This window comes from Perca flavescens, chromosome 17 (genome assembly GCF_004354835.1).
Source record: "Perca flavescens isolate YP-PL-M2 chromosome 17, PFLA_1.0, whole genome shotgun sequence".
In the NCBI taxonomy this organism is placed as follows: domain Eukaryota; kingdom Metazoa; phylum Chordata; class Actinopteri; order Perciformes; family Percidae; genus Perca; species Perca flavescens.
The window spans coordinates 23590524-23606542 of record NC_041347.1 but is presented as its reverse complement, the minus strand read 5'-3'; the positions used below and the strand labels follow the sequence as shown (position 1 = coordinate 23606542).

Genomic DNA, 16019 nt, shown 5'->3' with positions numbered 1-16019 from the left:
TTGCAAAAAGATTAAGAACTTACTGTTGGCCAAAATGATTGACGTGAACTTGGCTTCAAGACCTGTTTCAGTTTCTCTCATTTACATCATATGAATGATCACACTTTGTCCTTGCTGATATGAATGAGGTTATAAATGGGGAAACACAATAGTTGTTATTGAGCTTTATTTACCAAAGAAAGAACCTAAAAAAATAGTGTGGGATGCATTTGAAACTCATGGAGCAATAAACATTTAAGCCACAAATTATAGGCCAGTACATCTAAAACATATTTGGCAAAGGAGCTGCATTTTTATAGATATGCTTGCACCAAAGATCTTAGTCTTTTAAACATTTAGCTCATACCAATGTATTGCAAAATGAGGAGTGTAAAGATTGAAAGGGTGAACCGAGTCAACTGATAAAAGTGTGACATTTTCGTATTTAGAGTGATTTAGTATTTAGAGTGATTTCAAATCTTGGAACTAGTCACAAGTGCAGAATTTCAGGAGCAATGCCAATTTTGAAGTTGCAGGACTTCAACTAAAAGGTAAATCCTATAATGGACTGTCTTAAACTTTGCTATTGTCCCTAAATGCACCACTGGATTAAGAGGAATTCATTGTCTGTTCAATAGCAGATTTGTGGATCATCCATCGTGACAGGGATTTCATGCTAGAGCATGACCCTTGCAGACCACTCACACTCTGTTGGGAATTTGAAGGCAAAGACGCAGAGGGATTTCACTCTCACAGACCTCCCCGAGGAGTTTTTTCTTTGTTTGCTTGTCTTTGACGCTTCAGTCCAAAACCTTAATCCTCCAAAATGGAGCCAGGCCTCGGAATCCTTAATCCCAAATGGGATTTACTTCACTCCCTCTGTGTCTTCTGAGCCATTTAGGGGTTGAAGAGGGAGGCCATCCCTTGGAATTCCTTTTTCTACCACTGTCCCCTTAAATCTCAGTATGTGGTCAGAAAGCCACTTCCAGCCCATTCATGTCATACCCTCCTCCTCTCCCCGAGCTCGCCTCTTATGCCACAGACTTCACAGGATATTCTCGAATTAGACGTGTGATGTTTATTTACTCATAAACCTGTGTTCTAAAAATGGCATGAGAGGGAACTGTCTTGGGTCAGCAGGAAGTGAAGTTTATCGCATAAGATTTTCGGCTGACAATAGAAATGCATACAACTATGCCAAAACAAGGAGGCCATTGCATGTTCCTCCAGGTTCTTCTTGACAATGTGTTCCAAGCCACTGTGAGGTGAGGCTATAGGATTGTTACCAGGTTGATTTGGCTCATTGTTCAGCTTTTGTGGGCTAGAACCGACTCCACTGGTTACTGGCAGATATTGACACACAGGTGTCTCATAGAAATCAGTTAGTGGCAAAGACCTCAACCACACATGCACCTGTTAAGCCACAGTGGAGACAGTTGTCACTGTTGGCAGTTCACTTTCTTACACGTTGTCATTCCTGCATGATGGTTTGGTGATTGTCTTATGGACCTTTTTCACAGCAGACATTTTGACTTGTCATAGTAGGAAAAGCACAGCTGAAACTGATAACCTTAACGATGGCTCAATTCCATCAAGTGTCCCAGTGATGCACAATACCAGGACCTCTCCGAAGTGGAATGCAGCCATCATTAATGTTTTTGAATACACCTGTGCTTTTGCTACTATGACATGTCAACATGTCTGCCGTGAAAAAGGGTCTATGAAGGAGGTGTGTCAGAAACCATCCTCTCCTTTTTTCTTGTCTCCGTTTCACTGCTTCCCTCTTTTTCTTTTATTTGTGTCTCTCTCCCCTCCATGGAAAAACCCTGTGGCCTGCTGTAATGAGAACCTGCTGCCAGTCTTTCCCCCTTTGGTGACACACACGCCAAAAAACAGAGTCAGAGGAATGCAGGGAATATGAAAAGAAAGAGCAGTTGTAGACAGACATATTCAACTACAGAAAACAAATACTGAAATGACCATTGAGGGAAATGAAGTGTAGTTTTGTGTTTTCACACCAGCAGAGAGAGAGACAGTAGTCCCTCAGTCCTCTGCTGCCCAGCTCCTCCTTATTGGTTTTAGGTTAGCAAGGAAGCAGCCAGTCAGACTAGTAATCCTTCACACATGCTTTCTGTCCATAACCACAGCAGGCTTTTTTTAGACAGCGGGGAGACAGGGTGTGGATGACTGTGTACCTACCACGACTATATGAGCAAATAGCGGAGACCAATGCTTAGTGTGTCCAGACTCGCAAAAAAAAACCCGACTGTAAACAACGCCTCAGCACTGCGGTTGTGAAGTGTTGTGATGAGTGTTTACTTTGTCTTTTTGTTTTCAGCCAGCTTATTATGGCATCAATTGATTGCACATTTCCCCTGAACTAAGTGTTTTCATGGAGAATAATTCAATATAATAGCTTTTGGTGAGGCGAAACGTTAATGTCAGTTTTACAACTGTTATGGTTGTGGATGTTTCTGTTTCCTGTTTTATTTTCCTGTCTTTTGGTTTTTCCCGCCTTTGTGATTGTCTGATGTCTTTCACCTGTTTCCCAGCCCTTGTGTCACCTGCCCCTTGTTAACCCTTGTTTACTTGTGTATTTATTCTCTGTGTAATCATTTGTCTGTGTCAGATCATTGTTGCTATTCTGTGTATCACACTTGCCTCTGTCAGTGGATTGCTTGCCACTGTTTCTGTGTTTTTGCCTGTTCCTGCTTTTGTATTTTGCCTGCTGTTCCAGGACTCCTTTTGTTTGTTTGGATTTTCCTTAAAGTAAATCCTCGAACTTACTCGTGTGTCTGCCATCTCTGCATCTGGGTCCGACATTCCCCTTTTCTATGTGACAACAACAGTCAAACAAATACAAGCTCCCTTAGGCACACTCTGTCTTTCTCATCCTTAACTTGTGTTGTTTTATCCTTTTCCTCAGACTGTTAAACACCAGCATTGACCTTCAGCCTGGATAACTGTGCTGTCTTTGCATTTGAAAGTGTGAATAATGATGAAATGACATGATTCATGGCACAGTTTGAAAACTGCTCCCTCCGTGCCTGTTTCAACACCATTTCCTTGTATACATACACAGGGACTGTTTGTAGTGATGGGTGATGATCAGGAAGGCTCGTGGCAATAGTTAGTAATTTTATGTCATGATATAAAATTACACCGTGAGGGAAGGTTTTATATAGCCTACATATTGCTCACCCCTATCACTGCATTTAGTGGGTCTATAACTGCTTACGTTTGATATGCAATATATATAATGTTAAAGGTCCCATGGCATTAACATTTTATGAGGTTTTTTTTAACATTAATGAGTTCCCCCAGCCTGCCTATGGTCCCCCAGTGGTTAGAAATGGTGATAGGTGTAAACCGAGCCCTGGGTATCCTGCTCAGCCTTTGAGAAAATGAAAGCTCAGATGTGCCAATCTGGAATCTTGCTCCTTATGAGCTCATGAGGAGCAAGGTTACCTCCCCTTTCTCTGCTTTGCCCGCCCAGAGAATTTGGCCCACCCATGAGAAAGAGAGACATCATGGCTTTCAAACGAGCAAAGTGGCAGTTGGTCAAGGCCACACCCCCACCTCCACCTTGTATTAGGGGACCACTAAGGCCTATATAAAAGCATCCAAAGAGCACCATGTCATGGGACCTTTAATAATAGTTAGCCTATTCAGTGTTTCCTCTATGTTGATTGGACCATGGCGGCCCCCCACGGCAACATTTCTGCCCCCCACAGTATCAGAAATAGGGCTGCATTGTTAGAGTGCATGTCGGAGAACGTTTGTATTTTAGGTGCATTATTTATATGCTGAAGTAGTTACACTGCATTAAGATAATGTAATTAATAGTGGGTTTATTGTAATTTGCTACAGAATGCTTAGCCTATATGTCAAGATCACTTGGCCTATATAGTAACTCAAAAAGTACAGTTCAATCACAACTAAAAATATGCCTCATTGTGTGTGTGTGTGTGTGTGAATACAGGTGAATAAATATATTTGTTTGTGTTGCAGCAAAGTGTCAGTTCCATTTCAACTGCTATTTGTTATTATCACACTATCTCTCTACCATTGCCAGTTGGTGATCATTGAATGATAAGTCACTGGAAGTCATAGCCGCACCTTTGATGTGCCACATCATCAGTGTTGAATGTGTCAGTAAAGATATTATTTATAACCAATATGGTTCAGAGATAGTCAAAGAGTTGACAGACTGTCATCTAGAAAGTCATGGCATGGGTAGCAGCTGACATTTCAGTGCAATCCCACTATGATTTTTAAAATTTGTTTTAATTTTTTATTGACAAAATGCAGTACACAGAATCAGGTAAACAGTAATATCACATGAACATAAAGTGTACAAACTTATGAGGATAAAAATAAAAAACATATGAAGCACAAACGATAATCATTACATAGAAAAAATAAAATAAAAAGAGGTACATGAAAACATAAATTTACAATTAGTCAGAGGTTTCAGGGGGAAAAAGCTACAGTTTTCACTATGATTACCCCTAGTGACGACACTGCTGATGGCTTCAGGGACGATCAGCAATTCTATAATCACCTAAAATGTTACTGTATAATCTGTATGTATTGACTTAATCTGAGTTACTTGTACTAAAGGGATGCTGCTTATTATGTTTTGATTAAGACTGTATTTTAGTTTTTGAACAATCTTCCTTATAAGCTGTGATACTGCAAGGAACATACATATATACACTTATACGGAAAATGAACGACTGTCTGCAAATTTCAATTGATTATTCACTATTTTTTTATTTCTTCATTTTGTTACACGATCCCTCTTTTTATGTAACGGCTAAGTGTGGTTAAATAACTGTTCAGTGTTTACTTCTGCGTCTGGAATTTGACTTTTACGAGGTGCACGCGAATGTGTCTTGAGCCATTCTGGAGCCCCTGAGCAGTGGGACAAAAACTAGATCAGACACCAGCCTTCACAGACTGTAAAGATAAGGTAGGACATCTCAATATGCTTAACCAAAGACGGTGTTAACTGACTAAATGTTATGCGTGAAGAATGGCAGCTGGTTGAATTCAAAACCGACGGTTAAAGGCGAATTTGCTGATAAAATAACGTTAACTTTGCTCGTTGCAGATGAGATTCTGACTTATTTCTGACTTCTTTTGCCAATTGTTATGGTTCCGTGGCTCGTTTTGATGTCTTTAACTGATCCTGAGAGACAACATTGAAGAAACATGTAACGGTGTTTTGAGACTGGAGCTCTCCTCCTACCTCCTACCTCTTTGATACTGGTAATTAAATTTAGCGCCAAACTTCAAGCATGGTCCGTTTAGACGTGCAACTAACGTTAACTTTAGACCGTTAGTTAGCCGGTGGCTCGGGATGTAGGCTACCAGCTAGTTTATTACAGCGACCGTGTTGTGGGCAAAATAAAATAAATACTACAAATAAAAGTAACGGTTACTGAAACTGTAATTTAACCGGCAAACAGGTGCTGAAATCAACCTAAATGTATTTCTCATATTTCGCCTCGTTTATTTGTCTGCCCTAAATCCGTGAAAGTACTAAATGTTGCCATTTTGGCGAAATTTCGAGACCACGTCTCAATACATCGTGGTGATCATGTAGGCATGACATTTGCTGCGTGTCGGAAACCACGTGTGCCAGCTTTTAATGTGAATCTTCAGTGATGGCACGTGGGAAACTATATCACATGACCCAAGGGATCTCAGAAAAATTAGCTAGAAGTTCCATTGAAAGCACCTGCCAGCAGTGGCGGCTGGTGATAATTATTTTTGGGGGGGCACTTATTTTTGGTGGTGGTGGGGGTGGGCAAATAAATACAAAGCAGTACTTTGAAACTGGGCAAAACAACCAGCACAACTTTATTTAAAAAGAGCTTTCAAGATTCAAGTTACAAACATAATAAGATAGTGACTCACTGAGTTTTTTTTAACTCACAACAGAGTAACTTGACTTAACTGTAGGGTTATTTTTTTTCCTGTCTTCATTTAACTCGTAGCTTGGGCATGAAACAAATTGCACCCACGACCAGTACTACTTTAAAACTTGAGATTATGCAAAATAATCTTTTACCAAGTCTAGCATGGCTTAACTAAATGATTCAGTATGGTAATCAAAATCAGTTTGGTAGATAGGCCAATTAGCTTCAAACCCAATGTACTCAAACCACAACTTAAATATCAAAAACCTGACAAAGAAAATAAAAATATAAAACCAAATTAACCAAAAACTGAGATCTCTTATTTCATAGAGATAACCAGGGGAATACTAAATCAGTCTGTTTGTTCAACCCTGTTTCATTAGTTTGAGTGCACTCAAGTTCCTACCACCACCCTTAGCAGGTAAAACTGTCCATCCTGGCTCCTCAGAGAATAGAGTAGGGAAACGACGTGAAAATCCTGTGAGTAGTGGAGATGATGGCGAAGGTCTAGTGAGCGGTAAGAAGATGGTGGTGATGAAGATGAAACCCAGGAGGCAGTATGACGGCGGTGACTTGAGCAGCACAGTTCTGTCTCCCAGTAGAGTCTCACCAAAAAAACAGCCTGCACAAAACGTGAAGAATAATCACTCAGTTGTCCATCGTAACAGTTCACTTGTGTTTCTCCTCAAGATACAACATATTCTTACATACTACACATTTTAACCACATTTCACTTAAACATTTTAGCTTAAACTCAATGTTATTTGTCCATCTTAATTGACTAGCTTATAGAAAACATAGCAGTCACAACTAAAGGACGGAAAATACATACGTGTCTAGCTGAATTAACCAACAGCTAAGTTAATTACAACAATTTCAATATTAACCATACCCTTTTATCAGGTTCATCAGGTTAGTAGCGAATTCCGACTGGCTTTAAAACACAAATCAAGCAGCAATTCTCAAGGTTATCAACACCGATAGTAGTAATTTGCTGTTAGCTAGCTAGCAGCTAAGATAACTCACCGGAATATTCAATTCACACGCCGTTGTATAACTTCTCTTTCACGAATCTCTCCTTGTTTATTGTTGCTAGTTTCCTACTTTAATCAAAGTGGTTAGACCATTTCAACAACACAAGAGCTACCTGCTGGCGCTACTAATGTGTCCACCTTCTCTCTCCAGTAGCGGCCGGGGGAAGAGTTGAATGACAGGTGTTGAGAACCAATCAGATTGAATAAAATAACATGTCTCCAATTCTGATTCGCCAGGGACGCAGCGAGGTGCGTCCGGAGGAGAATTTTTAAGAAACCAATTAGAGACCAGCTTCAGGTCACATGCTGGCCGAAAGTTTAAGGACTCACATACAAATCCATTTGGCCGGCGTCCCTGCAGCCCTATGCTGCAGCCAAGAAACCGGAGGAAACATATTTAAACATAGAAAATAGTTAACCGATTAAAGCCAGTTTGTATTAAATGCTGAGGCTCTTACTACCAGTTATGAGTAAACTATTTTATTTTTCATTTTTTATTTCATTTTTATATCATTTTTGTATTATATTTATGGAATTTTGATGGGGGCGGCGCCCCAGCGCCCTCTATTGACAAGCCGCCACTGCCTGCCAGTAGAAATAGTTAAGAAAAGAGTCCATTGTAACTAAGTTTTATAATCATGTCAGTGGAGTGTGGTTTTGACAGGCACTAACATTCCTGCTACAGTTTTTATTACTTATTAGTATTTTTGTCTAACGGTTAGATGATATTTGAATGATTTTAGGGGCTAGTTTTGTAGTATTCTTATAAAATGTATTACAGGATTAGTATAACTCCTTTACGTGACGAGAGATCTCTCGGACTATGAGTGTATCCTGGCTTGGGTCCACGTCACCCGTGTCTGTGCTATTTGCGACTCTGTTGACCCATTAAGCAAGAAGAAGAGTGCACCAGAATGGTGGCTTTGTTTTCCATTGAACAGCTGACGGGACAGCAGCGTCCCACCACTGGGTTCACTTTTTTTTTTTTTTTTTTATAGGAGTGGGAGTTAAGTGTCCCCATCTGTTTCCTGAGTTGAGAGACAAATGTCAGTCATTATTCTCCGTGCCGGCAGAATAAAGCATTTATCACTTTTGGCTGGCAACTCCTCATATGAAGATAAGATTAGGCAAAACTGACTAATCAAAGGTAATATGGAAACCATGGCCTCCTCTAGTCTTACCCATTGAAACAGTTCTCTTAATACATCCATGACTGAAACCCATCAGCGCTGACTGTATTGTAGTCATGGTGATAAGGGGAGTTGCTATTGCCAGTTCATCAGTCAGCTATTTCTCCAGACCACTTGAACCAACTAAAAAGACAGGCAGCTGGAGATGGGCTTTGTTCCTGCTCTCTCTCTCTCTGAGAGAGGCGGGAAATAATTTGGGGCGTAAAGGGGCGGGTCTGTGTGAAGACAATGAATTTGGAGACCTTTTTATGCTCCCTCCCCCCTTTTAGCATGGATGAGATTTTGTTTTCTTTGCAGTTTTCCCCGAGGATGACTCATTAGTGTCTCACCAAACAAACGTTTTCTTGTCTCTGTGCCACTGTTTCCTGTTTTTATTTGTATTCTCTTGATTATACAAAGCATGACAATCGCTGTGGTTCACTCCCCTGCGCAGACCTGTCTAGATGCAAATCACAGATGTGAATTTTATACATAACTTGTGTGAGCTGATTAACAGGCACAAAGCACAAACTGTGGGTACGTTACGTATTTCATTTAATTCACGACAGGCAAAAACGAGCGGAAAATGGTATTGTTTAGAATGAAGCTGCACCCTGTTTTCATTGACATGTTCGTGCTTCCAATCTTCGAAAAGATGTTTAATGGGGAGTTAATGCTACAATTTTGTCTGTTCAAAGTGACAATAAAGAAGACAATTATTCAGTTTGTACAGTCTCTGATTTAAATCTAATTTAATCCACCAAGAAAATAAGCTGTAATGTTTTAATTATTTGAAGTGACAACATTTACATTAGGGCTTTGAAACTGGTAAAATATCAATGCAGTCGTCTTTGCTTCTTGGTCTGGTAGACACCTATTAAAAACAACATGTGCCAAGCTAAATATTGGGTTTCTGACCCCAGCTTCCAAGAAAATAAAGGTCCAGTCAGTGTTGTTAGAGGTTTGTTTGAGTTATATTTGATCAGCCTCTATGCCTCTTTGTCAATCAGTAGGATCCCCACAGTGTTACCTAGGCCTGCTGCGTCTGTTTGGTGTGACTCTGAATACCCAAAAGCATCTCTGTTCGTGTGGAAGGGATGAGGTGACAATGTATTTGGACACCTGTCATGGTCCTTCTTTTCACAGCCTATGTTCCCTGAGGTGAGCTTTGATTCAGATTTAGACATTGCTTTTATCTGTTGTTGAGTTTAACTTTTTTTGTTGTTGCTGTTGAAGGAATGATGGCTACTGACTACTGTGTGATTGGCTTCCCACCAAACCTCAGTAATGGCGTTTATGTGCTGGATTTTTCCTAAGGTTAGCTAGCAAATAAGCCCACTGAAGGCGACATTATTGTTGATATTTTGGCACAATGTTTAGTAATGACAGTAGTAGTGGTCATAGTGAGTGAACATGTGATGTGAGATGCACATTGTGTTATGTCTGTGGAACTGTTCATTAGCTGTGTAACGTTATGTGTGATATCTGTAAAGCTGAACCGACTCACAGTAGTAAAACAGATTTTATTCAGATCCAAAGACTCTTTCTGTGAGATAAAGGACACTAACAGATTATACCCTGGACATTATATCCAAATATTAATGAGTAATCGTGTTAAATAATCGTGATTTCAATATTGACCAAAATAATCGTGATTATTATTTTTTCCATAATCGAGCAGCCATATGTTGAACTATCAATTGATTACTATGCCAGAGGCTTTTACAGCAGGAACCCCTCAACAGAGAGGCGTAAATAAAACTTGAAATTTGAACTCTGTTCCTCATTAATCTCTCTTGATAATTCAAAAGTGGACATCTTGCGACATGAGTTTCCCAGGCTTTTCTCAATGATGTAATATTTTAGAGAAGCTTCCATCTTTTCTTTTTAGGATTATGTAAACTAATGGTCCAGTCTCTCTGTTGTTGGACTCTGCGTTGTTCTAAAATATTTAATCTGTCCCCTTCAGACCGACAGAGGACAGAGGCAGTAATACTGTCCTTGAAAGAAGGGCAAGAGGAAATGCACAAATGGAGATCAAGGCTGTAAAACTCAATGTACTGTAACGTAACTGTAATGTGTTCTTGGATGTTCTCGGGCTGTTGAGCAAGCTGCATTTTATGTACATCTGTGTCATTCTAGGATCGGAAATTGGAAACTCTGTTGCCAGTTTCAGATGTGATCCGCGTATGAATCATCAGTGAACAGTTTTATGAGTTGTGCATAGGAAGCCAGAGTTAAATCAGGCTACAACAGTTTGTTGCCACTGAAACCCAGTACCCACTACCCAAAGTCTGGTTGCTTCCCCATGCAGGGGAATTGATTGTACACGTTGATTGTAGTGTAATATACGCTGCATAGCCAAATTACATCCTATATAATTTAATATCAGTAAATCTCCTAAACTCAGTACATCTCTTAAACTCAAAAACAACTCGTGGCATGATCTTGCCATGCCTGTTGCTTATTGTCACAGAGGTGTAAAAAGAAATACCTCCCTGTTATCAATTTACTCTGGTTAATTCCTATAATGGCATTCCAGTATAATACTGTGCAAAGGAAACGTTATGACTTTGACAAGATGTTCGCCATCTATAGGCACTGGGAAATGACCACAAGGAAAGGGGTTCATTCTTCCTTCGCCTTATCATGTGACCAGCATCCAACTAGTCTGTGTGTCAGCCTGGGAATAAAGGCGACCCTGTTAGAGAGGTATGCTGGTGAGACAAGAAACATTTATTTCATTTACCTCTGTGTTTAAGATATAGGTCACACTTAAACAAATTGTTTCAATTGTATTATTTTTTTTTCATTTCTTATGTCCACTTCCTTGTGCATTCCCATGCTTATGGAGAGATCCAACGTCTAACGTACGAGTGGTCTGCGAAACATTTTTGGGGTTAGAAGCTGTCCTATTAAGCCTGTATGTGGAAAACAGTGCAATTGTTCATGGTAGCAATGGCATTCATGGTCCTATACTGAGGAGCCCCTTTCATATTCTGGATATACTGTGTGTCAAGAAAAGGGAAATGGAAAAAAAAGTTAGAGTATAAATTGTCCCAACTTTTTTTTTAAGCTGCTGTCACAAACACTCCCCTGCCCATCCAGACCACTCTCCTGGGCAAGTGTGTGTGACGTATGTAAAGAAACAGCCAAAGCGAGTTTATACGTGGTGATTGTAGCAGTGTCCGTGCACCAAGCATTGTTCACATAAATGCACAGTCCCCCACCTCTGGTCTTACTGGAGTCATCAGCTGTTTTATCCGCCCGGAGGATGTAGTGTCCTGTTGGCTCAATGGTGCTGTCTGGAACACTGCTGTTAGGCTGTGTTTCTGTGAAAATCATTCTGTTGCAGTCAATAATCCATTTTGTTCGCTGGAGACCTTATATTAGCAAGTAAAATGCTGGGTAGTGACAGCTGATGAGAGACGCTGAGCCTCACTTTGTGCACAGTAACACTATGCTACAGTATGTAGGCCTGCATCATTCATGCCATTATTTATTATTATTATTAACAGCTGTTGAGCCTATGTGTGCAATTGCCTGGTTTGAATAAATACTTGGTGGTGATTCCCCCTTTTGTGTGCATGTTTTAAAATTGTTTCAATAGAAACCACTAATAAATACATACAAGTAGGCATGGGCCGGTTACCGGTTTCAAGGTATACCGCGTTTTAAAAAAAGTCAAGGTTTTAAAACCACTAAAATGTTCGCTCATACCGTTCCTAAGGCAGGGCTCTCAAGTTTTGAACAGAGTTCAGAGTGAGATTTTGGCGGCAGGAGTTTGGGTGGGGATGGGGGTCTGATCTGATAAATGACACATAAATTCGTACAAATAATTTTTTTTTTATTTAATTCAGCATTTCTTTGTGCTGGATAAAATATAATGAAATAGCCTAGGCCAAAGGTTTTCATAATGGGGGCCAGGAGGTTGTGCAGTAAAAATAAAAGGAAAGAGAAAACTAAAAATATTCCAAATTATTATGGGCATTGTTATAAAAGTATTATGGGTAGGCCTATTATAAAATGGGTATCTTTATAAAAATATAAAACTGTCAGAGTAGCCCTGCAGCCGATTCAACATGTAGCTATAATAATAATAATAATAGGCGCAAAAGCTGTGTTTCCTCTATGTTGATTTCTGCCGCCACATTATCAGAAATAGGGCAGACGCACAACAGAGGGCGGCCGAGCATGATGGTAACTCGTCACTTGTAACCGCGTTACTAAATGGCAGGAGTTTCCTCCTCCTGCTCCTCGCAGCGTTTCTTGCTGATGTTAAATGAAAACAAACTGCTTCGCTTTGCGTTTCATATTAGCTAGCTAATAGCTACACTCTGTGTCTGTCTCATTGAGCTTGCTTGAAAAGCTTGCGCGCAAACGTCATTCATTTCATTGGATCACTTGCTGGTGACGCTCATAGACAGTATATAATGGACCAATAGACCCCGTTGCTCTGGACGGAGACCAGTGAAGGCTATTAGAAGCACTTTTCCGGTGATGGCCAGCTTTACTGCGCAGCCTCCAACTGAGAGAATGTGACGTGAGCAACGTGTCTGAAAGTTGTAAGTCTTCTGGTAGCTGTGCCAAGAGAAATCTCAATCATTCCCAATCTTACAGATACGGAGAGTGTAGGTGTATGTAAGGAGATAACATGGGCACAGGCTAATTATTGATCACTAACATGCTAGTTAACATTAGTAATTAAACCTAAACATCTCATGTAAGTCGAAACTGCCTGCGAGCTTCTCCTGTACTATACGGTAATTCCTCTACTACGCGACAGTAAGTCACTTGGTTATGACACAATCGTTAGCCTATTTTGACAAAAACGTCTGCTACGGAGCCATAACGTGAGGTACAAGGTAATGGAGCCTTTTATACATTGTCGTGTTTCTTTGGAACTAAACAACGGACAAATAGTCTTTAAACGCTTCAGATGTAAAGTTATTCGCAGTCAAGTGACGTAAAAAAAAAATGGCGGTCAGCGGAATGCTAACAGGAGGTGATGGCCAGTTAGCAACAAAATGGCGCCATGATGGCTCGAGTTCTGAAGCGAAGCTTACCCCCTTGGTGACGATGCAACCTGTGGGCAGGCTTAAGAGTCCACACGTGGGGTAGACGCCGCTGATTGGCTGAGAAGCTTTCACTCAAAGCTTTCCTGGGTCAAAATGGGCGGGCCCGGACCTAAAATGACCCATGGTAGCGCCGCGGATGGTGTCAGGGCGTTCTGAACTCTGTGGGGAACTCGCTTGATTGCTCTACCTGTTCCACTGTTAAAAATATAGGCGCAGCTTGGTGGGTGTTGTCCTAGTAATTTCTCTGCGTGAGAAATACAAGGTGTGGCGTGTGAGCGTGTGAACAGGTTGAAATGCGTGTGTCTCACGCCCAGTGCGTGAGACTTGAGAGCCCTGCCTAAGGTATTGGCTGTTCAAGGACAGAAAGTTTGCAGTTTAGAAATCCCTCTGCGTGCCAGTGTGCATTGTGTTTCAAAATAAAATACATTGTGTTCAGTGGAAAAAAAGTTGTTGTGACATTTAAAAAAATAATACATTTATAGCTGTAATTGCAATACCGTGAAACCGTGATATTTTTGCTGAAGGTTATCATACCGTCAGAATCTCATACCGGTCCATACCTATATACAAGAATGTTGTAATGCAGACATGTTGCAGTAACTACTAGAATCATCGGTGTGATTGTATGCATCAAAGGGTTAAATTGGGCATTTGTGAAGTGCTTTAGAAGAGATTTTAATATTATTTATAGGCCATATCGCCCAGCGCTAACAGAAGTCATCAACTCAGACTGGATTGAGAGTGTAATGTTTAATCATCTGGATTAGAGTGTAATAATCATCTGACCAACAGCATAGTGTCTTGTTAGAAGAAAGCTCATGCAGGCAATATCTATTTAGCAAATTATAACATGTGACAAGGTTTTTCGAGTTGCATCATTAAAACTTTGCAGACAATTGTGACCACGGCAAGCAGACTAGTCTGAACTGGCCTTCTTTGGCAAGATTTGAACCATATTTGTTACCTTGACATTAGAGGAGGAAACAATAAATTAGTCCCTCCTATTAAATCTTTTCCGTTGGAGTGGCGATTGTTGGAGTTGGATGTCGCTGAGAGGCCAGCTAGTTAAAGTGTCAGATTGATGCCAAACTGGAGTTTTGTACCACTCTACAGACTGCAAAGTGTCTGTGTGACTGTGTGCGTGGTGGGCAACATTTCAACAACAGGCAACTCATGCCAGCTGGCTCGTTTTGATGACATTTTAGGTTGGAGAGGCATACTTTACAGAAATCTGGGACATGGCTTAGCCGGTGTGTTTTTAAACTGTGACTCGTAGTGGTGTTTGTAATACTATTGGCTATGATAAAATTTGGACGATGCTGTGGGATTTGACTGTGTCATGAGAACTAGAGGGAGAGGGGAAAAAGATGACAAAGAAGTGTAAAAATACTAATTTGACTGTGTTGTTTAACGGCTATTTTAAAACTGGCTAAGGCATCGTCCAGGCAAAGTCTGTAGGAGGAGGCACACAGCATGAGCTGGATACGGACCGCTACTTCAAAATGTTCTTCTTCTGGTGATAAAACCACCAAATTAATGCGCTGAATTAGTCTTTTTATTTGTAAGACTTTGGAGACCAACCGATATTGAAATATATCTGCAGAAATTAATTGTTTAAGGACAGGACATGGTTTCTAAATGACCTTAAACATGTCTGTTATTTTTTTGTTGGAACCACTCGTTGCCTCTATTAGCCAAAATATATACTTATTTATGAGTGACAGGCTAATATTGTCCGACAAATTGGCCTTGCCGATTTATTGCGTAGTTTTTATTCCCACATTGTGTGCCGGGTCTCGTGATAAATTTCCGTGTAAGCAAGCACATATAGACTTGTTTAACATCATGTATGTTGGCCTTTTGTCTAATCTCACATGCCATACAGACCTTTCTCACAGACAGTTGTTTCTCAGAGTTAGACTCCACTCATTCAGTATAGTTTAGATGCTTGATACTGAATGGGCTGTAGTGTATGTGTGGTCCCCATAGAGCAGTCTCTGTCCTTACTGAGAGCATACTCATGACCAGCCAGATCAAACATGGGACTCATCACGTCACGTCTGTCAGCAAGAAGCCATACAATGCACTGGTAGAGCAGGATCAGGTTTTCTGTTGCCAATATCCATTTCTTAATAATCAGTCTGATTTTATCTTGTTTAAAAGTGTAGAGCCCCTGGTGATACTTCGAGCAAAGTTTCATGTTGTGTCGAGCCTTCTTACTGTTTTAAAAATAGTGTTTTTGATGCTATCATAGTAGTGCCCCTAGCTCTCCCATTCAAAAGGCCATTTGACCGAAAGCGAGAATACGTCTTAAAAGTGGCGTTTCTGTCCTAATTATGCTTTTAAAAGAAAGTTTGATTGGGGTACATTCACAAAAAGCCCCTAGGTTGCATTGTGGCGAGAGTTACGCTTTAAGGGTCTTACAAACGTGATGACATTTACAAAGGCGATTTTTCTCAAAAGTTTGAAACTTGCCTACCATGTTTACTTGCAAGCAGTCTTCTCCTTTTCCTGTAAACCATTGGCAGGAATGTGTATCGCGTCACCCATGTGTGTGTCCATAGTGCATGAGAACAAACAAAAAAGAAACCCACGGATAATAACATTAGGTCAACCCACAGCCATACTAGTTGTCAAAAACTCTGCAGGGTACCTTTTTAAAACGTTTGTCAGTCTATTACAATAGGTGGCCAATTAATCAGTGCATTACTTAGAGCTATTGTATGTAAGTGCTCATGATTGATATATTTACTGAAAACCCCTAATCTTTGCCTTGTTTTGTTTAGCTTGATTTGATGCCAAATAGCTCTGTGTTGTTTGGAGAATGTGTCA

At 40.4% G+C, this 16019-nt stretch overlaps 1 protein-coding gene across 3 annotated transcripts in view; it reads left to right on the top strand.

The window, feature by feature from the left end:
- Positions 1-16019, top strand: part of LOC114572070 (equilibrative nucleoside transporter 1) — a 48397-nt gene that overhangs the window by 15651 nt on the left and 16727 nt on the right. Inside the window, exon 1 of one of the 3 annotated variants that reach the window (XM_028603499.1) lies at positions 4858-4954. The exons of 1 other annotated variant lie outside the window; for it this stretch is intronic. The gene's annotated coding sequence lies outside the window, so the exon portion shown is untranslated. One more of the 3 variants, XM_028603503.1, reaches the window with a different exon arrangement.